Source organism: Triturus cristatus, chromosome 3_1, assembly GCF_964204655.1.
Source record: "Triturus cristatus chromosome 3_1, aTriCri1.1, whole genome shotgun sequence".
NCBI classification, from domain to species: domain Eukaryota; kingdom Metazoa; phylum Chordata; class Amphibia; order Caudata; family Salamandridae; genus Triturus; species Triturus cristatus.
The window spans coordinates 246,827,515-246,851,307 of record NC_140583.1 but is presented as its reverse complement, the minus strand read 5'-3'; the positions used below and the strand labels follow the sequence as shown (position 1 = coordinate 246,851,307).

At 43.0% G+C, this 23,793-nt stretch overlaps 1 protein-coding gene across 1 annotated transcript in view; it reads left to right on the top strand.

Annotated features, from left to right (window-relative positions):
- Nucleotides 1-377: 377 nt before the first annotated feature.
- Nucleotides 378-23,793, top strand: part of EDC3 (enhancer of mRNA decapping 3) — a 229,130-nt gene continuing 205,714 nt past the window's right edge. Inside the window, exon 1 of the mRNA XM_085643788.1 lies at nt 378-488. The gene's annotated coding sequence lies outside the window, so the exon portion shown is untranslated. The remainder of the gene's footprint in view (nt 489-23,793) is intronic.

Below are 23,793 nucleotides of genomic sequence, written 5' to 3'. Positions count from 1 at the left end.
CGTTCTCACTTACAACCTAATGCACTGCACTAATCCAGGCTGTTCTCGCCTTCCCTGTCCATTGTTTCTATACATGACAAGGATAGCAGCCAAACCTGGCATTCCCGGTCCATGACTATCTCAGGGTCAGGAGAAACACTGGAGCTCAGTCAGTACTACTAGGTTTCAAGCTGAGCCTCATCACCCTTCTGTAACAGTATAACGCAGAGAGAGAGCGGTCCTCGGCTCGGACTGTGTACAAAAGTACATGCACGCCCACACCAGTCTGTACTCCGCAATTCCGTACAATGCACTAAGATTGGCTAGGCTGTCGCTAATGCTCCAATCCTAGCTCACCTTACACATTAGGAGAGCCGCCCCCTTCAGAAAAGTTCAGCCGAGGGATTGGTTGGTATGCGACCCGGAAGTGCTTGAATTACGGACAAATTACGTCCGTTAAAAGATCACTAAAGGAAGACGGACATAGGCTGAATTTACGGACGGTCCGTGTAAGTAACGGACAGGTGGTCGTCGTAATTCAGAATCGCAAAACGGGTGGTGGGGCTGGTTTTATATTTACAGAAACCTTCTCTGTGTTCTTTTTAGTTTTCTACCTTTTGAAAGAGGTTTACCTTATTATTATTTACAGCGACTCAGAAGCAGAGGTTCTGAATGTTTGTTTGGCTTTGTGTATTTCGCATTAAGGAGCCATGTATTGCCATATAGCCTCAAAGAAAAAATAAACTCGGCTTCTAATGCTGCCCATTAAGTAGATTTTACATTGGCATTTCACCCACATTTTATATGGCTTTCATTTGTAATAACACTACTGTGAAGCAGTCGGAAAAGAACATTTAAAAAGTGCAGGATCCACGGCACCACATCGGTATACTATCCATTTGAAACTAGCACCTTGGAGCGCTCTAGTTGCCCCAAAGTCTAATTTCACCATTAATACAGAATTAAACGTCCCAGGACGTAAATCTAAAAATCGCACCGAATGCGCTACTTTTGCGTGACGTAGGATAACTCGAAGTAAGGTTTTTTTCTTTTCTTAGAGCTAGTCAAAACGTGCCTAAATGGCCTACTTTCTGGTCTTTCTTACTACTAGTCGGTCTAGAATTGCAACAGGACATGTTACAATAGTCCTATTTTGACATATGCATTAATTGCAGTCATTTTGTGTTAATTGATTCATCCAGTTTTGGTCCCTCACGTTTTTTCCTTTTGAACACTTTGGCGTTGTCATGATAATTTAAGTGCAGTGGGACGCTGTTAGTCTGTCTCCTTTCACTGGAATCTCTTTATTTACACATCGGTACCATGTAGTTTGCAGTGCTATACCTCTATTGGGCATCCTTACTCGTTGCAACTCCACTGTTGCATTCACTTCGTTTGGATTTTGCTTATTGTATTAGGGTTCCATATTCCTCAGTGGTGTATTACTCATTATACATTGGATCAAAAAACCTGTTGTGTGGTCTTTCTCGTTCCTTCCTCGTTATCTCTGGCCTTCGCATGATGTGTGACTAGTTCCCAGGTAGAAGCCTAGCTGGTAACTAATTGATACAGGATCCTTATAACGACCCCTCTCAACTCCAGCATTGTTTTATCATGATAATTATCCTTTTTATTTTTTTATCTGGGCCTGATTGATGCCGTGGCCTTCAGCAATGAGGCACAGATTGCTGTACGTAGGTGAGGATGCAATTCCTGCGTTAGCCTTAGATCTTTTTTTCTGGTGTCGATCCTAGAAGCACAGCACATTTGTCAACTGACTTCCCTGGTTTCGTGGCTACCATTCCTGTGGTATTTTCCACCATATTTGTTGTTAATTCATGCTTAAACCTTTCTGTTTCGAGTTTATATTTTCGCTGTTTTTTGCTGGTGTTTTCCAGTGTTTGTAGAACTTGTTAAAATCACTAATTATTAGTGTTTGCACTTTTTATCCTGCACACAATCACAACACTGGTATTTTTCAAGGACATAGGAAGACGTTTGCTTTTAGTCTTTCTCCTCTCACTTTTTCCTCCTTTCTTTCTCCTCACACTCTTCCTTCTATTCTTCTTCTTTTTTTTTTTTTTTTTTTTTCTCATTTTTTTTTGTATCTTTTTTAAAAAAAAAAATTCTCTCGCCTCCCTTGTTTTGCTTCTGCCACTCTGACTCGCCTTCCTAGCTGGCCAGTCAGAGCCCACGGCAAGGACCTGCATGGCTGGAGATATTTCTATACCTCATTAAGGTTTGATTGCATCAGATACGTTTAATGGTGTCCACTTACGGATCATACTACTGATTTTGAGTCAAATAGCACTGACAGACTTTATACATGTCCTACTAGCTGAATCATAAACACTGGGAGTGTGACCGAGGCCATAGTAATGAACATACTATACACCTGTGTGCAGAATTGTGCTGGCTGCAGCACATACATCAACTTGGTAAATGTAGGCGTTAGGATAGGAGTTGCAGAGACCACAGGTTGGAAACACAGAACAGTAGCTGTATTTTTATGTGTCAGAGCTGCGCTGTTTTCAGAAAACATACAACCTTGTAGGTTTTCCACGTATACTGCTTTGACTCCAAAGAGCGCAGAGCAGTATCAATGCAGGGAAATCCATTGTTAATGATTTCCACGGAGGAGTACATTTTCAGATGTTTATGTTTGTTTCTTGCGTTTTTTATAGCGCGCAAATACCCGGAGGTGTCTCGGCGCTCAATCTACAGAATGATGCTGTGGCAGAAATTTACCGTGAGAAAAGCCAGGTTTTTAATTTCTTCCTAAAGCTGAGGAGTGTGGGAGCCGTTTTGATGTAAAGGGGGAGAGTGTTCCAGAGTTTAGCAGTGGAAATCGTAAAACATCTGTCACCCCAGTTGGCTCTTTTAGTTCGCGGAACCTTGAGCAGATGAGGAACGAAGCGTTCTTGGGTTTTCAAGTGGGCAGAGGGCGTCTTTGAGAAACTGTGGGCCTAGGTTATTGATAGATTTATAGGCGATGCACAGTGCCTTAAACTTTGTGCGGCTCTTGACAGGGAGCCAGTGCAGTTGTTGAATGTAAGGGGAGATTGAAGAAAACTTAGGGATGCCCAATAAGATTCTGGCTGAGGCGTTCTGAACTAACTGCAGCCTGTTAAGGACTTTTTCCTGGGCGTTCAGAAAAAGGGCATTGCAGTAGTCTGTTTTTGAGAAAACCAACATGCTAATTAAGGTTTTGCCAGCTGAAGTGGGAAGGTAGGGTAACAGCTTTTTGATCCTTTTCAGGATGAAAAAGGATGAGGAGACCACAGAGTTGACATGATGATGGAAGGTCATTTTGTTGTCAAACGTGACTCCAAGATTGCGGACCTTAGTGACAGGTACTGGTGGAGCTCCCATCTTCGTTGGCCACCATATGGGGGACCAAGTAGGTTCCAGTTTCCCGAATGTCATCACCTCTGTTTTATCAGAGTTAAGTTTGAGACAGTTTGATGACATCGAGGAACTGATTGCCAGCATTCCTTCTTGAAAGTTGGCAGCAACTGCTGCGCCATCGTTGTGCACCGATAGCACCAGTTGTGTGTCGTCAGCATAGGTCGTGAGGGCAATACCGTAGGTTTTTTATCACCCTCGCCAAGTTCGCAACATAAATATTAAACAGTGTCGGACTTAGCGAGGATCCCTGCGGCACTCTGCAAGGAAGGGTGAAGGTAAGGGAGGAAAAATGGCCCATTCTTACTGTCGGTGGACGGTCTGTTAAGAAGGAGGCGAGAAGCTCTCTGGCCTTATCGTGAATGCCTAATGCGGAGACACGGTTGATCAAGGTGACATGATCGACCGTTTCAAAGGCTGCGGAGAGAACCAGCAGTATTAGTACTGCCGCTCCACCTTTAAACAATGTCTTCCTTATTTCATCTGCCGCTTTTAGTAAGGCAGTTTCGGTTCCATGACCCTGTCTAAACCCAAATTGGGTTTAATCCAGTAAGTTGTTATTTTCTATAAATTTGGAGAGTTGTATATTCATGGTTTTCTCGAATATCTTTGCAGGGAAAGGGAGACATGCAATGGGTCGATAGCTGGCTGGGAGGAGGGGATCGAGCGTGTTTTTTTTTAGTAGTGGCTTAATGATAGCCTCCTTCCACACTGGGGGGGTAGGAGCCTGTGCTGAACATAGCATTGCAGATGTTAGTCAGTGCGGGGGAGATGGCATCTGGGATGAGATTGAGAGTGGCAGGGGGTCACGGATCTAGGGGTGATTCTGATTTTGTGCTGGAAATTAAACGTCTGATTTGTTCCTCAGTGGTTGCTTCAAAATTCGAAAAAATAGGAGTATTAATAGGGTGACGTTGATTGGTGGTGGTAGTGGGAGCAGAGTGGGTAAATGCTGAGAAAATAGAAGTAAACTTGTCTTCAAAGAACTCGGCAACAGAGTTACAGAGGGCTTGAGAAACAGCAGGGCGCGGAGTGGGGGGATTAGACAGTTGAGTGACTACCTGGAACAATTGGCTTGCAGAGTTTTTTGCCTGATTGATTTGGGAGGTGTAGTAGTCGCTCTTTGCGGAGACAATAAGATACTTGTATTTGGAAAGCGCGCTTTTATAAAGGACTTTGTCCGTGGGATTGTAGTAACGGCGCCAGAGTCTTTCCAAATTTCTGCAATATTGTCTCTGAAGGCGAAGGGATTCTGTGAACCAAGGGGCCGAAGGGAGCTGTCTGCTACGATGGGAGGTTTTTACTGGTGCTAATGCGTGACATGCCGTGTTTAAACTGTTGAGATAGTAGAGGCTAAAAATGGATCATGTTCGGTGGTGCTGAGGCTGTCAGACAACATAGAAGCAAGGTGAGAAGTGTTGATATTTTTCCAATCTCTGAAGGAGATAGGAGAAGATGAAACAGTCGAAAGAGGAATGGATTTAAGTTTGATGGAAAAGCAGACTGCTGAGTGATCCGTCCAGATGAGAGGGATCACGTCTGCAACCACAATATGTGGATTAGTAGTGAATATACCATTCAGGGTATGTCCAGCTTTATGGGTAGACTGGTTGACAATTTGCTGGAAGTCGGCTGCTGTTAGATCGTTAATTAGCGTCGAGGTATCCGGGTCACAGCTGGACTCAAGATGGAAATTAAAATCTCCCAGTATGGTGAAGTGAGGAGCTCCAGCTGTGACCTCGATTAGGTTATTAAGATTGTTGAGGAATTTAGCTCTGGACCCCGGCGGGCGATAGAGTAAAATGCCTACAAATGATTGGTTGTCAGAGAGACAGATGGAAAATGACAAGGCCTCACAGTCATTATGTTTAAGATCAGTGAATTTAACTTTGAGGTGATCCCGGTAATTAATGGCTAGCCCTCCCCCCTTTTTTCTCATTCTATCTAGTCTGTAAACACAGTAATTTTCAGGGGTGGCTGTTCTAAAATCCGGGCCTGAAGAGTCGTCACCCCAAGTAATGTGATGAACAGGAGGTCTAGGTTGTGTGACTCGATAAAATCTGAGATTTCCATTTTATGTTTCGGCACAGAGCGTGCATTGATAAGTGCAGCTAAGACTTGGAGGGAGGGGTTGGCTAGGGAGGTAGGAGTAGTGCAGGTAGGGCACTTATGAGGACCTATCATAGGGTTAGTATACCGTAAACATGGTATGGAATGTGGCCAAGTTGCCGAAGACCTAAGGTTTCGAAGTTGGTCGGAAGTGTATTTCCGTACTATTGGAGTTTGAGCGATGGATGGCTCTGCGGAGCCAGGGGGGGTAGCCCTGGGCACGGACGAGCACAGACTAGCTTGCCTTAAGCGCGCCTTTGGCGTGCAATCGTCGCGCCCGCTGCGCTCGTCTGCTGCGCTTCCGATAGATGCACATCTTTTATGGAAGTGGAAGAGGTGTTGGGAGGGGCGTGGCCAGCGCGAGTGGGCGTGTCTGCTGGGTCGGGGAATGGCGGCAAAAAAACACAACAAACACTCACCCGCTACAGCGATAATTCGGCTGTGCGAGGGTGCTTGAAATAGCAGCGTTGTGTCCAAGAGCAGGTAATTCTAAAATACCCGGTATCACAATATTTTTAAAATCGTTAAAATATCGCTATCAACTCTCCCGGCTTTCCGCCTCAGGAGGATTCTATACTGGTAGCGCTTGTAGTCAGCGCAGGGGGCGTGGCCAGCGCGAGTGGGCGTGTCTGCTGGGTCGGGGAATGGCGGCAAAAAACACAACAAACACTCACCCGCTACAGCGATAATTTGGCTGTGCGAGGGTGCTTGAAATAGCAGCGTTATGTGCCCAAAAGCAGGTAATTCTAAAATACCCGGTATCACAATATTTTTAAAATCGTTAAAATATCGCTATCAACTCTCCCGGCTTTCCGCCTCAGGAGGATTCTGTAGTGGCTAAGATGAAGGGTATTTTGGGCAGATCTACATGAAGGGTGTCAGCTTTTTAGGCTGCAGCTATGGTCTGGTTTGTTTGCCATTGTTACCTTGTGTGATAAGTCTGGCTTCTACTGTATGTCTCAGCCAGTACGGTAGTTTACCAGACCTGATATCCTTATCGTACAGTTTACTTTGTCTTGCAAGCTAAGTTTTCCTGGCTACATCCACCTGAATTTGTTGATATTTCAGTTTTGCATTTTGTAGATGTTTTAGGTTGTCTTCCATATAATTTTCACAACTTTTATTTTCAGCCTCCTCTATTTGGTAGTCTATTGTATTTGCTTATCTCCATAGTGAGGATGACCGAGAGGCTTTGCCGTACACTTGAATTTCCAGTGAAGCATGATCAGGAAAGCATTGAGCATGCAGAGGCATCAGCTATTCGCCCCAGTTCAGTGGCAGGCACAAATAAATAGTCCAGTTTGTGTGTGCCTGAGAGGAAAGGGTACCCCAACCCCCATATTACGGTGGTAATGCTGCAAGATGTCACTAAGGCCCATTGAATGTGAAAAATCTTAACAAGGACAAATTCAATTGAGGTCATCAATGGAGTGCCATATTGATGTACCTCTCTATTCACTAGTCCATTAAAGTCGCTTTCCACAGTTATAGTGCCTGGTGGCACATCACGTGAGATGGTGCTTGTGGCCAGAAACAGACTGGTGTTAGAGGTGGTGTGCATTTACCATGTGCAGTGTAAGCTTGCTTTATGTTGTATAATGTGTGAGATGACGTAATGTATCAGTCTAGGCTAACTCTTCATGTTAGGTTTACATATAATCGGTCGTACTGGTTTATTAGGATAGCTATACTCTTGACCCCTTTCGGAAACTTTTCTGTTAGGTTAAGTTGTAACCGTATCTACGTTCGCATCTACATTTAGTTCTAAGTAGGTGTCCTCTGTAACATGAAAACATCGGTGCTGTATTGTTTCGCTGGTTTAAGAACTGCACCCCTCTTTTGCTTAAAAGACAATTTACATTCTAAGTAAGTCATCTGAATGTTCCTTGTGTGTTATTTGACTAAATTTCTTTCCGGAAGTATGATTATTAGTGTAGTAGAGTATGTACTGTAAGTAAACATGTAAATGTGCCATATATCGCTGATCAACTTGGAAACCAACATAGGAAAAGGCCCATCCCTGACTTTTAGGGCCCGATTTAAGGGTTTGGCGGTCCTCCTAAGGAGCGCCACACCAGCACTCTTCGGAAGGCCCATCTAACCTGTCCACAGACCGCCTGTCAGATTAAAAGTTTAATTCTGGTCTGGTGGGCGATGCTATGATGGGGTCTTTCAAAGAAGAGCCTTAGAAAGGAACCGCTGTGGGAGCGCCTCAGCACATCCCTGAACGGAAATTAATGCACTATGATGTGAATTTCTTCCCATGCAGGAACAGGGGGTGCAGAAATACAGGGTGGCACACCATGTCCTTCTCCTCCCCTCTCCCATGCACAGAGGCGACAGCTGTGTTGCCTCAATGCCACCCTTTCATGGCGGTCTCACTGCCATGGAAAGGATTGCAGTGAGGCAGTTCGTAAAATGCTTGGCGGTCTGCAGTGGCACCACCAGCATATTGCTGCCTCTGACTGCTGCGTCACCACCATGAGATCATGCATCCCCAGCAGACTCAGTGGTCCATCCGCCAAACTCAGAATACGGCGGTTGGACCGCCACCACGACCCCTGCGGTCCCTTAATTTTTAATCATCTGTTGAAAAAACTTGAACGTTGAGTCTGTTTGGTAAAATGCTAGTTCATGGCTGTGCTCCTACCTTTTGTAACTAATTCCCTTAAATTAATTAATTTATGGTTGGGGGTGCTGTGTTTCTTGTAGTGTGCTGTTATTCATGTTCAGTCGTTGCCTACCTTGGCACTCCTAGTACCCTATCTATGTATTCTTCATCAACAATTTAGGCAGAGTTCTCTGGCTTGCTGGTCTGTATTCATTGTAGGGCTTGGAGAAAGTCTGACAGCTCTTAGGTTTTGTATCTTCGCTGCCTGGGGTCGGGGCATGCCTGGTGTTGGGGTGATTTGCGAGGGGAGGGGGAGGTTCAAAGAAGAAGGTGCCCAACTATTCTATATTAATCCTATTATATATTTTTTTCAAAGATTAACCAACCAATCCACTAATAAACACCACATCCCCAAAAAGAAAAGTAAATAATTGTAAAACATGCAAACAAAGGAATAACCACTAAAGCATTGCATATTTAACCAATTGCCAATAATTAATCCAGACTTTAAAAATAACATCCCCCAGGCAAACCCTGTTTGGTGAACAGAATAACCCCTTTTTTAGATGGTCTTTCTCTGTTGTGTGAATTCTGAAACCCTCTGGACAGCCTGAAAAACAAGCATTTGCAATGCAATAGGTCTCGCAGTTATACGAGTTTGAGCTATTGGCATTGTAAATGACAGTGCTTTTTATTTATGTTTTAAAAAACCAAACTTAAATAAAAAGCATTGTCATTTACAATGCCAATAGCTCAAACTCGTATAAATGCGAGACCTATTGCATTGCAAATGCTTGTTTTTTTGGGACTTGTGCTCTGTTTACCTGACATGCAAAACGGCATCTTGAACAGAAGAAAAACACAGGAAGTGATACGGGTGTCTTTGCTTTTTAGGAAGGTGGATGTGGGGGTTGTAAGAATAGGCTATTACTTTACATTTCTTTTATTGGTGAAAAGAGTTGACTTGGCTAGTGAGATAGCAGTGTGAAAAAAAAGCCTTGTTTGGTTAGGACTCGGATGAGGAGGATGGCTGACGAAGATGTAATGGTACTTGCCTGAATTTGGATTCTCTGGAGACCACGGACACTGCAAACTGAGGAAAGCAAATATATATTTCACAGCCCAGGAGATTAATTCGCCTTGTGGTCATATATGATAAAAGACCAGACGGGAACGTCCTTTAGTGTTATTACCTGTAGTGATCTGCTGATCACTGATCTAGTGGTCCAATGTGCTAGCCACTCCCTGAGCGCTGGCTTACACCCCACCCCACACCCATCCAGCACAGGCGTCACTGGACATGTGACCCTGCCAATAAAAGGGGCCAGGCGCACGTGCCCTGAGCCAGTTCTACCAACCAACCATCCGTGTCTGTGTAATCATTATGAGTACATGAGGACCTCGGGTCCTACAACATTAAAATGGCGACAAGGGGGCTGTGTCTATGCGTGCAGCAGCCCAGAAGATTTGTGTGAGGGGAAATAATGCCTGGGTCTAGGAAACCCCCTGCCTGCAGGCATAGGAAGCGCCTGACCTCACGTAGGCGTGTAAAGAGTCCACGGGGGAGAAGGAGGTGATTGAGAGCTCACCCCGCACCTGACGTACCCGCAAGCGCATGGCGGCACCCAACAGAAGGATCATGTGGCAAGTCTAGGAGCCGGTGGCATGGCCCTGCCACCAGCCTACTGAGGCCCCATTGAAGGAGGAGCATCGGGAGCGAATGCCCAGTCGTCGGGCATGTGGCGAGCCCCATTAACGGAAGAAGAACGATGTGTATGGGGCCGGTCTGCTGAGACGCCGGCCGCCGCCACAGACAGCGCCTCGAGGTGGAGGCAGGCCCGATCTGCTATCAGGCGTAAGGTGAGCCCTAGACTGCAAGTAGTGCCAGATCGGGCCATCACATAAGCCCACAAAGAAAGTGAAGTTGGTCCCTCAAGCCCCGCAGTGTAGTTACACGTCAAGGCTGCCTGTTGGGAATAGCGGAAGCAGTGAAAGACACTGTGAGTGGCGTGCCGCTGCATAATTTCCCCGAGACTCTGCCGAAGCCTGCGTGGTTCACCCTCTCTCTCTGCTTGCCTGAACTGTGAAAGAAAAACTTACCGGGAGATGGGAGGAGGTGCCGCTGTCCGGCGAGAGGGCCACTTAAGGTGTGTGTGTTGGAAGCAGCCTTCGGCATCAGTGCCCTGCCCGCATGCAGAACGAGCACGTGGCCGGCAGGTACAAAGAGACTACTAGGCTGTGCCCACATGCTGAGAGGTCCCTGCCCGGCCCAGGGAAAAGGAGACACCGCAGGAGAGCGGCAGTAGCGGCCGCGAAATGAAGGGGGCAGGAAAGTGTGGACCGCAGCGTTGGGAAAGCTGCCAAGGCCGATCCGTTCACGGCAAATGCAATCCCAGCCCAGGCAGCCTGCAATGCAAAGTGCCAAGAGCAAGTGGGCTGCCGGGGGTAGAAGTAACTGTAGCAAAGTGGTGCCCAGGCCGAGTGAGCACCAGTGAAAAAGAAAATGAATCAAACAAAAGCAAATAGAGAGAACAAGCCGTCTCCGTGGAGCAAGTGTGCGCACGCGTTAGGCAGCCGGGTCGGCAGCGGCGGGGTGTGTGCGCGTGCGTGTGTCTGCGCGTCCACAGACCCCGATCGCTGCGCGTGCCCCTGTCTGTCTCCCTTGGGAGGCAACTAGGCAACAATAGTACTCGTTGGCGGCAGCGCTTCGCGCTGCAACGCCAGCGAGACCTAAAAATGAATGGATAAAATATCAACATTTATTTAAAAAATAAAACAAATATTTTTAAATTAACACATCTGCATATTTAAAATATATACATTGATACATGTATTATTTAAAACACTACCCACCCAATAAACCCCACAACCCAAAATGTGCTTTTTTTGCATGTTTAAAAACATATTAAACATGCAAACAAATTACTATTAAAATAATTAGCTTAATAATAATTTAAATTGTATTAATATGTAATTAAACACTATCCAACCAATTCTCAATAAACTGCCCAACCCAAAATTAGCATCTTTCACATATTTAAAAACATGTAAACAACCATTAAAATAATTACCTTGTTAATAATTTAAATTGTATTAATATGTAATTTAACACTATCCAACCAATCCCCAATAAACCACATAACCCAAAAATGTTAATGTATTAAAAAAAACACCTAATTTCACAAAATATAAATAATGAAAGAAAACCATAATCAAATATAATAAAACAAAGTAACGCAATATAAGAGTAAACAATATTTTAATCCTTATTGTTGCAAATCGGTACTTTTAATATTTTTATTTTCACTGCATTATGTTCAAAGGATATTTCTGAGTCTATATTTAGATAGAATCGAAAAATGGCTTGTGTAATCCATTTTTTGAAGAAACCCCGTCCAGACATCTCTACTTTAAGCAGTTATGTGTGGGATAATAAAGTACCCCCTTCCGTACATTATAAGGATATTGCAAGGCACCAAGCAGTAGTATCACCATATAGAGGATTGAGGATGATGGCCAATTTGCTTTATAAGGGTATGGAACTCCGAGGTGACTTGACATGCTCTCTATTGAACTGTAAAATAATATTTTATTCCTTTTGATACATGGTTTCACCTTCACTTTTCCAATAACCACTTATGTTCTTTGTGTCTTGCTCTTTCAAATGAAAGCGATAATTAGGAGACATGCAGAATCCGCACTTAAAAATTAAATACACCAAAATGAGTTAGTACTTTTTTCAATACTATGTTCGAAATAGTATAATCTTAGGTTAAAAATGCTATGGCTCCGATTGTGTAGGCTCTCTGCATGTTTGTCTTTCCTGCAATGACCTATAGCGTGGAAAAAAAATTGCCCATAAATATCTCCTTTCTGCTTATCAGATTTATTGTTTAGAAAAAGATTCATGAGAAGGAAAAGTTAGGGCCAGTTTTCTTTATTTAAACGGCAGCAGTAATTTTGCTTAGTGACTTGCTTTTAATTCTGGCTCTAGCAGCAGGCATTGTGATGTCAGAATAATAAATCATTACAGATGAGCAGCCACATAATTTTTTAATACAGGCGACTAAATATTTCACAATTCAACTTTTATCGGGAAATGAGACTATTTTATATTAAGGAATTGCAGACTGCTTCATAGAATGGACTCCTCTACTAATGCTAAGGTAGCGTAGAGATAGGCCAGCACTCAGCTATCTCCTTTTATTGTAGAAAATTCACGAATTGACTGCACATGCGCAGGCCTCGAGAAATCTACTAGCTATGGCGAGTTAGATTTTATTAGGGCAAACTCTTTTATTTTTGTATCTACTGTCCCAGTCTGGCAAGAGAGTTCGAACTGGCAAATAACAGGTGTTCTGTTACTTTAGAAAGTAAATGAGTAATAAAAATGCCTTCAAATCTTGTTTTATCTTGTCTCATTTGCTGTGCGTTCGAACATGCAGGTTAAATGTCTGTTTTTCGCCTTGCATATTACTGCTTGTTATCCTGGAGATTGGTGTTTTCTTTTCTTTCTTTCTCAGACCTCAAAGTTGGAGGATTTTGTAAAGCGAACTGTCTTGACAATCGTGCTGGGTACACAACATATGAATAGCTTGTAAATGTGTACAAATATGTCAGTAGTGATGAAAGCACTTTTTGTAATTTTGAAGTGAAAGGGAAACAAAGAGTTTAATAGGGTTAGAACAAATCTGAATACTTATCTTGATGTTCAAATAATAAACATTTGCTGAAACTTGATTTCCACACATTATCGTTTGTCCGTTTTATTTTTTTTATCCGTAAAACTGCATGTCAGTGGGAATGCTTGTGGTAATTACAATAGAAAATGTATGTTTGTAAATGAGTGTGCTACTACATCATGCTTTTGTAATATAATTACTAAAAGTGAGTTTTTAAATATGAACAGAGAAACGTTTCTGCCGCTGCCCTCATGACAATGCTATGAATGAACTAAGAGACAAGTTAGGGGTCAGTTTTACCCTATATTTGGGCTGGATTTTTATTCTCCTGGGACAAGTTAATAGGTCAAGTGCACTACACTATGTAGAGTAGATTATTCAAATCATTAGACCTTCATGTCTGATAACACTTTTGTGTTTTTTCGAGGCTTGAACATGCAGGATTCTGGACTTACCATGGAACAGAATTTTCCTTGTCAGTAGTACAAAATTAACTTTAAATTACTTTGAATCAGGAAATCATAGCTTCTTTGATATTCCATGACCTCTCTATGGCCGTTGATACTGCCTCCCATTTGGCTCGTGTGTAGAAAGTGCGGAGGGCAGGGATTGCGAGTAATGCATTAAACTGGATTTCCTACCAAAGTCACACTGTTACCATATTTGCTAATGGGTAAAATTCCAAACCCATGGCCTGCACGGTGTTGCAAGGCTCTTTGTAGTGCTCATTATTCAACCTTTACATTGTCCAATTAGCCAGACTCATATTGTCTTTTAATATGTTATGTTATGTCCTCTGTGTTTATTCTAAGGCTGAATGGAAACACTGATCTGGCACTTCCCTCGGTTTGGTGGATGGACAGCTCTTTACCAGTTTGCAATCCCCACAAGGACGTTAAGGAACCTGATAGTGATACTTTGATAGTGTTCTTAACTTTAAGCAACAGGTAGCTAACAGTTTCTCTTTCATATCCAAAAGTTCCGAGGAAGATCTTACCGACAATGTATAACTTGGGAATATAGTAGATTGCTTATTTTGATTAAAAAAATTCTGACGTTAGCATAATCTTCTCAACACTTGATGTTAACTCTTTGTTTGACCACCATGCCTCATAAAGACAGTCTAGCTAGTGTTAAAGAAACTTTAATAGATCAGGAAGAAATGTATTTGAATGTAGTATTTTTGGTGCAAATACTACACTTAATCTTGTATTATTAATTTTTCAGATTTAAATGAAAGTGTCATCTGTAATCTTGTAGGACAGCGATTTGGTTAAAAGTGGCCCCATTGTACACCAATGTCTTTTAAAATATTTTTTAGAGCAATAATTAGTTTTGAAAAGTGTGAGTGTTTGGGACACCCTTCTTAAGGGACAAATAATGCTAAGCAATGGGGCTGAATATTAGATGGGTGAATAAATCTATTTTCAGGGTATTTGTCCAGGTACGTTCACACCTGCATGCTTTACTGTTCAGACAAAGCTTAGAAACAACTGCAAGGGAGTTTGGCCTTTAGTTTAAAATAACTGACAAATTACCTATGTAGAGGCAAGTTCTCAGCCCTTTATTCACTAAATACAGCAACTAAATCTTGATATAAATCTGGCATATCAGATGTAGTGTTAGAGCATATATGCAAAAGTCGGTCTAGCTGATTCCACAACTAATTGATCCTAGCAAGGACTCCAACAGTATCTGGATAAGAGAGACTGACTTAGTCATGCAGTTTATAGTAAAATTGCCTTTCATAAGCCAAGACACTCAAAATATGATTCCATAGAGAGGCACGTCAATTAGGTATAGATGACATCCTTTGGTATGACCACTGCCCCTATCTGAACAGATAATCTTGCCTTTTTAGGTCTCGCCGAGTCAGCGCGCATGCGCTGCTCGGAGAGACATTTAGTAGATGAGTTTTCAAAGTGCTGCTGGCTGGCCTAGCGCTTGCGTTCACGCGAGCAGCCGGCCGCCAGCAGTCTTATCACGGGCCATTAGAACCGTGATGACTTTCACTTTTGCAAAAGTAAAGATATAGAAAAAAACCTCTATTTCTTTACTTTTGCTATAATTGCGGCACCCGCGCTTTACTTTTAATGTTCAAAGTAACGCACCGGTTCCGCGATGCTTGTTTTCATTGCCCTACTGTTTTTTTAATCTACTTTGCCCACAAGAAGTCTCGGTTACTCAGTGTAATTTATGTCCCGGAGCCTTTAGATGAATCTGTCTTCTTCTGCTGCTTCTTTCTTTGGACTGCTGGTTCATTTGCCGTAAGATTAATTGCAGTATTCCGTTAATGGATGTGAGGGGAAGCGCAATGTGTTGTAGCTACAGTCACTCATCCTTCCTAATGGCTGCATATTCTTGGTGTTCCACTGCAGTTTGTGTGCTGTCAGTTTTTCGGGCTTCCCTTATGGGAAAGCACTGTACAGCACATTTTCATTAATTATGATGGAACATATTTAGTCTACTCCATTCATTATTTACATCAATAACGTTGTGTGAAAAGGATGCTGTATTTTCTTTAATTCGCAGTACCTTGGAGAAACGTACACCCATCTCGTACCCAGTCGTACATTATTTATCATTTCACCACTTCTCTTAAGACTTTCCAAGCTGTTTTCTTTATTTTAGACCCAGCTTTCTTCTGTTGTCTCCTTCCACCTCAATTGCTGCTGGTAGTGTGTCTCCTAGGATATTTTTGTAAGCGGGCCTCTTTGTCTCTGTGTTGCATGCAGACTCGTTATGGCTGCATTCAGAAAGTCTTATGACACCCATCAAACACTATCTTGGCTGGCAACGTGGCCTAGTGGCAGTACCTAGCAGTCGTAAATGTGCATAGATGCTTAAGAGCGCTCTTCACTGCCTTCCAAGAACATGCCAAGATCATCATTCTCCTCCTTACAGAAATTTCTAAAGTATCCACATCCAAAGATCCTAACAGGCAAAAATTCAAGCTTTTGACATTTTATCAGCCAGCACTGTGGTTCGACTAAAACTGCTGGACACTCTGGTTTACCTTAATTCCACATTTATTTTCAACCCTCAATATGTCAAAGTAAGAGGCAGCAAAGGTGTATTAGTCCTGACTTGAAGGTGGCACATTGTGGCCGCTGTGACAAACCATCTTGGGACTGGTAGCATTATTTGCTATTCTGGAGGCCAGAAAGGGAGTGCTGTGTTGATAGCTGACACCAGGGAGATCAACAATTAGAGGGGGCCGTGGTTATGTCCACTCTTTGTAGTCTGGTTGTCTACTCTGTTGTATTATTGGAATCCATACGTTTACAATACTACATTTTTGCTCTCTTCGTAGTTTTATGTCCTGCCTTTTAATTCGGTTTTGTCTGAATCTATTTTTCTTCATCTCTTAATTGTATACCATGTAAGAAGACCATTTCTTGCCAGCACCTGTTATGCTTGTGAGTGCTCGCAACTACTTCCAAAGCCTAGGCCTGTCCTTCCACCCAACCATTCATCCATCCATTTACCCTTTCATTCACCCCTCCACTCACTCATCCATGCTGTCACTCATCCATTTACCCTTTAATTCATCTATCCTTTCACTCATTTAGCCATACTTTCATTCATCCATTCTTTTGCTCATCCATCCTTTCACTCATCCCATCCATCGACTCTTTTACTCGGCCATCCATCCTTTCACTCACCCATTCCCACCCACCCTCCCTTTCACTCATCCATTCCCACCAACCCTCCCTTTCACTCATCCATTCCCACCCACCCTCCCTTTCACTCATCCATTCTCGCCCACCCTCCCTTTCACTCATCCATTCTCGCCCACCCTCCCTTTCACTCATCCATTCTCGCCCACCCTCCCTTTCACTCATCCATTCTCGCCCACCCTCCCTTTCACTCATCCATTCCCGCCCACCCTCCCTTTCACTCATCCATTCCCGCCCACCCTCCCTTTCACTCATCCATTCTCGCCCACCCTCCCTTTCACTCATCCATTCCCGCCCACCCTCCCTTTCACTCATCCATTCCCGCCCACCCTCCCTTTCACTCATCCATTCCCGCCCACCCTCCCTTTCACTCATCCATTCCCGCCCACCCTCCCTTTCACTCATCCATTCCCGCCCACCCTCCCTTTCACTCATCCATTCCCGCCCACCCTGCCTCTCACTCATCCATCCTTTCATCCATATGTTTACTTACCCATCCACCCTTTCATCCATCCATTCATCCACACATTCACCCTTTCATCCACCTACCTTCCCTTTCATTCATCCATTCTTTCACATATCCGTCCATCCACAAGTGTATCCATCATCCTTCTAATCCTCCTTTCACTCACACACCTACACATCAGTCATTTCACTCACTCAACCAACCACCCACCCTTTCACATTAAGTAGAGCCCAAATCATGAACTCCAGCCACGCCCGTTGGGCCTAGTGCTGAAATTGAAACAATGAGTTCAGGGGCCCAAAGTTTTTCGAATGCTGGAGTGAAGGATACCAAAGCTGCCTGGTCTTGATTTCACCTCCTACATACATACCAATTGACCCGCTTCAGGCGGGAGACTCCTGATCCTTAAAGCAAAATGTGATTTCATTTTAGCGGTCTCCTGCCTGAAATTGCTTCTGTTTCAATAGAAGTCAATGGGGAAAATGCGTTCCCCCGGTTTGTTTTTCTAAATCTCCACTTTCCTTTACTTCATTGGTGGCAAATACGCTCATACCTCTTTATACCGCCACCTTACACTTCTGTCTCTGTATCGCACGCTTCCAAATTATTTTTCATTCCTCCGTTCTCCCTTGTCATTGTATTCCAGCCGTTAGGACGGGGCCATCCTGCTGAGCGTCACTGTCAGGGAGGAGTGTTCATAAGTATTTAACCATGCAACAGTTGGTGGTGTTGCACCAAGGATATTCTGCTGCATAACTAATTACTTATAAGGTCCCAAAATCGAGACCTATTGGCTATGCCAATGCTTGTTTTCTTTGATGGTTTGGTTACTCTGAGAACGATGAACGAACTATCCAGTGCTCTAACTTGCTCTAGCTTTGCCCTTTTTTTTTTTTGCCTTCTACTAGGTCACTTCACAGAACCCCCAATCACATAAATTTCCTCTAGCCTCAAACTTTCATTACGGAGTAGTGTTAATTGAATTGTTAAACAAATAAAGCGTACACCCGTGGTAACGTGTAACTGAAGCTTTTAAAGTGTTTGCTGCTGCTTTAACCAGCCTAAAACCCTTGGTTGTTCTTTCCATCGTTTTTTAGGTCTATAATCATTTTTTTTAATTGACCTACTTGGGCCCCAATACAACCAAAGTTTAGCTTGTCTCCTTTTTTTGTTCTCATGCTTCAACAGCAGCACTTGAATAGACCCAATTACTACAGTCTCTCTAAAATCCAGAGTTCCCTGTAAAAAACAAAAGAAAGCCCTTTTTGCTTCTGGTCAGTATACCTCAATGAAGAGGCAATTTAAATTGTACTATATAGGCCAAAGGATTTCGGTTTCCTTGATGGAGCTCCAACAACTAATTATCAGTTGTCTAGGAAACACGGTTGGTAAAAAATTTACCATAAATCAGCCACAAGAATTTTATGGGCAAGATTATCCTCAGACTTTAAAGATTTAGAGTAGGGAGTGGTGTCCCCTGATAAATCAATAGGATCAAGGCAGCCCTTGTATCAGAAATGCTGCCAATTGGCACATGAAATGTAACCTACATTGAGTGAGCAACGCATTGAGTTTCTGCCGGCCCACTACGAGGGCCAACTTCCCCCTATGATTGACCCACATCGCCAACTGGGTGCAAAACAACTGCCTCAAACCCAACACGGGCAAACAGAAGTACTGATCTTCAGCAACAGCACATCCCTGTATAACAACTTCTGGTGGCCTTCTTAACTGAGACCTTCACCAAGTCCTACAGACTACGCCTGGAACCTTGGCATCATGTTGGACAGCAAACCCACCATGAAAAACCAGATGAACGCAGTCTCCTCTGCCTTCTTCCTCACACTTCGGATGCTCAGAAAGATCTTCAAATGGCTCCTAGTGACCACCAGACGCACCGTCCCTAGTCACCGGCCACTTGGACTACCGCAACTCACTCTGTTGGAATTACTATACACCTCCTGAAGAGACTGCAGGCCATACAGAACGCAGCTGCCAGACTCATCCTCCCCAAATGGACACACATCACCCCACACCTTACGGAACTCCACTGGCTCCCTGGCCACAAGAGATGGCAATTCAAGATGCTGACCCTGCACAATCCAGTACCAGCAAACATCAATCACCTCCTGAGCTTCCACCTGCCCTCCTCATCCCTTTCCCTCTCTCACACCCTGCATATGCTGAAGCAACAGTGGAGGACTCTCCTTCCTCACCGTGAAGGCCTGAAACAGCCTTCCTTCTCCACCTCTGGACCTCATCCTCTCTGCTGGAATTCAGAACGGGACTCAAGACCTGCTTGTTCAATTGATTCTCCCGAGCAGCTTGACTCTCGGCGCGTAGATACCCTCGTGGGTGAATAGTAGCGCTCTATAAATCCTGTTGATTGATTGAGAAATAGTTGAGCTCTGCTGCGGTAATAAAACCTGTAAGCAATCCACATGATGTGAGACCAATCTTGTGGTTTCTCTCGGTTTGATTGTCTGCACGTGAACGTTTAAGCTGGCTCTGTAAATCTTGTAAAAACCTCTCTAAGTTGCAAAAATAAAGTTCCTGGTGCAATGCTACCTGGGTGCTCCGTAACCCTGGCTTTGTATTCCGTCAGGACCAAATGGTGTTGCTGAATGCGGTCTTCTCCCTACTTGATTGCAATAGCATCATGTATCCAACACCCCTCGTGAACAACCCATCACCAGCCAAGAAGAGAATGCATTGGTGAGTAAACAAATGATCCCAAAGGAAAGGGGGCCAGGAAAAAAGCAAAACCTTTCCATTCAAAATAACCAAGAAAATATGTTGCATGTTATCTTGTTCAGCAGCAAATAGAAAAGCTTAATGGACTGAATGTTCTTCCTTGAGTATTATAATCCTTCTCTAATTGTATAAACTATCCCTGAATTTTTGCAGTCTTTGAGGAGAGAGACTGAGAGAGCAATACTTTCCAAGGGTATTTAATAGCCTGCTAAAAGTTAACAGTGAGAAATTATATAATCTCTGTTACTTCTAGTATCTGGATGCCTAAGTAGTTAATCCAGTTGAGGAGATTTATCTCTGGACCCACCTTGATAAAAGAGCATGATCTCTTGTGTTTGCTCACTCAGATAAAATTCTGTAAACAAACATACATTCAAAAGTACTTGTTTTTATAGGACTCATAAAAATGTCATACCTGCCCACTTTTTATCTCATGTAATCTCATTGCCATTTTAAATCGCAGTGCTCTAAATGGTGTCTTAAGAGTTGTCAGCAGCTAACTGCACTGCATACATTGTCTGTGTTATGAACACAACACAATGCAGCATCAAGTTGTAATGTACTTCTTTATTGTCTGGAGCCTCGGTAGAAACGTCTTACTACTCCGCTCTGTCTCCTTCTAGTGATGCTACTCGTGCACTAGGTTCTAACCGAATCTACTGTGTTGCCATGCAACACATGAAAGCAAGAACACTACACATCCCCGTTCTTAGAAAAACCAGCACTAAACTAATGGAGAATACAAACAATCCCAATAAAACAAGCAAGGACCAATAAAACATGAATGTAGCGCATAATAAAAAATAAAAAAAAGAAATAATAAGGTCAAACAACAGTTATTTATATACCCAAGTGTTCACACCATCACATACGTAATCTTTCAACCATTTAGGAGGTTACCTGGTTCTACCCATTTTATCCCCTCCATCTTCTTCAGGAACAACATTCTGTTCCAATGGAAGGACACATCATTTTCCACAGATAAATTTATGGGCTGTGTGTCCTCACTACATTCAGAAACAACATTCTCTTCCACAGAACGTCTCTCATCATTTCCCACACTACGTTACTGGGTTGTGAGTCCACACTAAAGCCAGCACATTCCTTGCTTCTATTTGTAGCAGCGTTCCCTTCCTTATCTTCTTTCTCACTGGCCAAATCAACATCCATCCAATGAAAGTCACCAACCAAATTAGACATGGAACCTTCTTCCCCAGGAAAATTAGAGGATAAGGCAATCCTATGCATATTCCACACTTTGCCACTCCTGACTGACCGCATTCCTCAGAACTTCCACAACTTCTTCAGGCTCAAAAAACTGGCTTTCACCTTTCCTGACTTTGCCAGGCTTCCTTATGCGAACCCAATTCCCAATAACAATTGTGGCAGGTTTCACTCCTTGTTTACCATCCCAGTATTTTTTTTAACTTTAGCCTGACGCTCAATTAGTCGTCTGCGAACAGACGCTAAAGACCAATGACAGATGCTCGAATTGCACACCCATCCAGGGTTGTACTTGGACCTAGGCCTGCGCCCTCTCATCATTACAAATGGAGAAAGTCCAGTGCAATCAGTTAGTAACCCTGTGCGCCCAAACTGCCTTATGCAATTGAGTCACCCAATCGAGTTTGCTGTTACATGCCGATTGTATGACCCCTTTTATGACTTGTTTGAACCTCTCCACAGCACCGTTCCCCCTTGGATTGTACAATGCTGTGGTTTTATGAATAATGCCTACTTTCTTGAGAATACTCCTTAGCTGCAACTGAAAGAAACTGTACACTATTATCACTTAAAATGGTCCAGGGTAATCCTTCAGACAAAAAGGTCTTATCCAAAAACTCTAAAACAGTAGAAGTATTGATAGCGTCCACAACAGGCCACCTAGAGAAAAGATCCAGTAAGATAATGACATATTTTCGATCAATACCAACAGGTCCAAACAAATCGATGCCACAGAATCCCAAGGCCACTCAGGAGGACACATTTCCAACATTTGGCGGGGGGGGGAGGGGCGCAAGGTTTTGTCAGCTGTACTAAAATTCCTACAGTTCCTCGCATACCTTTCCACATCAGCATCCACCCCGGCAACCAGAACAATTCTTTTACCACATTCTTAGTTCTTCCGAAATGACCATTATGACATAACTACATAACTGAATAATCATTTTGCGTAATCCAGATGGTGGTACAATTCTTTTGCCTCTCAAAACTGTATTATTTTTAACAGTCAATTGCGACCTGAACTCCCAGAAAGGTCTTAGCTTTCCATCACACTTGGATTTATTAGCCCAATTGTTCTGGATCCATTCAATAATATGTTTGAGAATTTCGTCCTTCACGCATTCTAACAATCACTTCTCCTTGCTCACTGCACTATCACCAGTGCCATGTACAAATGCCACTTAAATTCTTACATGCATCTTCATCACATTCTTCAAGTTTGAGTGGTAACCTAGACAGACAATCTGCAAGTATATTATCCTTGCCAGGTAAGTATACAACTTTGTGGATAAAATCTTGCATGCACATAGACAGTCTGGCAATTCTTGCAGAAGCTCCCACAGTGCCCTCGGTTGTTAACAATTTAACTAAGGGTTTGTGGTCACAAAAAATTGTAACCGGTTTACCCCTTACGAAAGCTCTAAAATGATGAAGTGCCCAAACACAAGCGAGTGCCTCTTTTATTGCAGGATACTTTTCTTCCGTGGGTATTAACGCCCTGGAGGCATAAGACACTTTTAACTCTTTACCATTTTCATCCTTCTGCGAAAGTACAGCTCCTATACCCTTTCCACTTGCATCATTGGTAATGTAGCTATCCAAATTTGGATCAAGCCCTTCCAAGGACTGAACTTTGTCAATTGCTGTGGTGAGTAAATGGAATTCTTCTTGACATGTACTCGACCATTCAAATTTTGCTCTATTTTTCAACAATTGCCTCATATTAAAACTTCTAGATGCAAAACGAGGAGTATGTTTTGAACAATATTCAACTAGTCCTAGGAAGGACCTTAATTCATCTTTGCAACTAGGGGCTGGCGCTTCTTTGATGGCATTCATTAAAGAAGTTTTGGGTTTCACTCCCTCAGTACTAATTTCATGTCCCAAGTATGGTACTTTCTCTTCAGCGAATTTACATTTAGACAATTCAACAGTAAGGCCATTTTCCCTTAAGACGCTCATGACCTTCTTAAGTCTAGAGTCGTGAACTTCCATGCTATCCCTAAAAATAAAGATGTCCTCCTGAAAGAATCTAGTGCCCTCAATTTTACTGAATAGATTCAATATCAGCCTTTGGAATAACACGGCGGCTGATGCCAACCCAAACGGCATTCGCTTAAATTGGAAACAACCAATGGGCGTAATAAAAGCAGTACATTTCTTGGAATCGGATGACCGAGAAATCTGGTGATAGGCCGCTGATAAATCGATTGTGGAGAAATCTTTGGCACCCTTTAAACTACTAAACATCTCATTGATTTTTGGGAGTGGAAAAAGATCAATTATGATGTTATTTAAATGGCGTAGATCAACACACAAACTGATTTTACCATTTCTGCGTCGTGCCACCACGAAATGAGAAATCCATTCTCAACCCTCAATAGACTCTGACTTCAGCAGCAACTAATTTAAGTTCATTAGATACTTCCTTCCTGAGCATGATGGGAATGTTCCTAACTTTATGGATTTCAGGAGTAGCATTCTCTGCTCTTCATCGGCGCTTCCCTCTTCAAGCACACACTTAACGCCAAATCTTTACTTCCTGCACACTTTGGCATAATGTCCGATTATACCACAATTGCTGTGTTTCTGTTTAATGGCAGGACAGGATTTGCTATGGGCTAAATGATCCTTACTATCACACCTGTAATATCTGTTTTCTTCGTACATATCAGCCCTTGTTTGAGACTTCTACTGCTTAGGAATAACTTTACTGTTAACTTTTGCTATTCCCAGTTAACTTTTTTCCACACCTACCGGAATTTTCACCTTTACGTGCAATACTAATTCTATCCACTAAGGGAGAGTCCCCATTCACCCACAACTGTTCCTGAACAACTTGATTATTTGTATGCATAACAAGCTAATCCCTGATGAGATCAT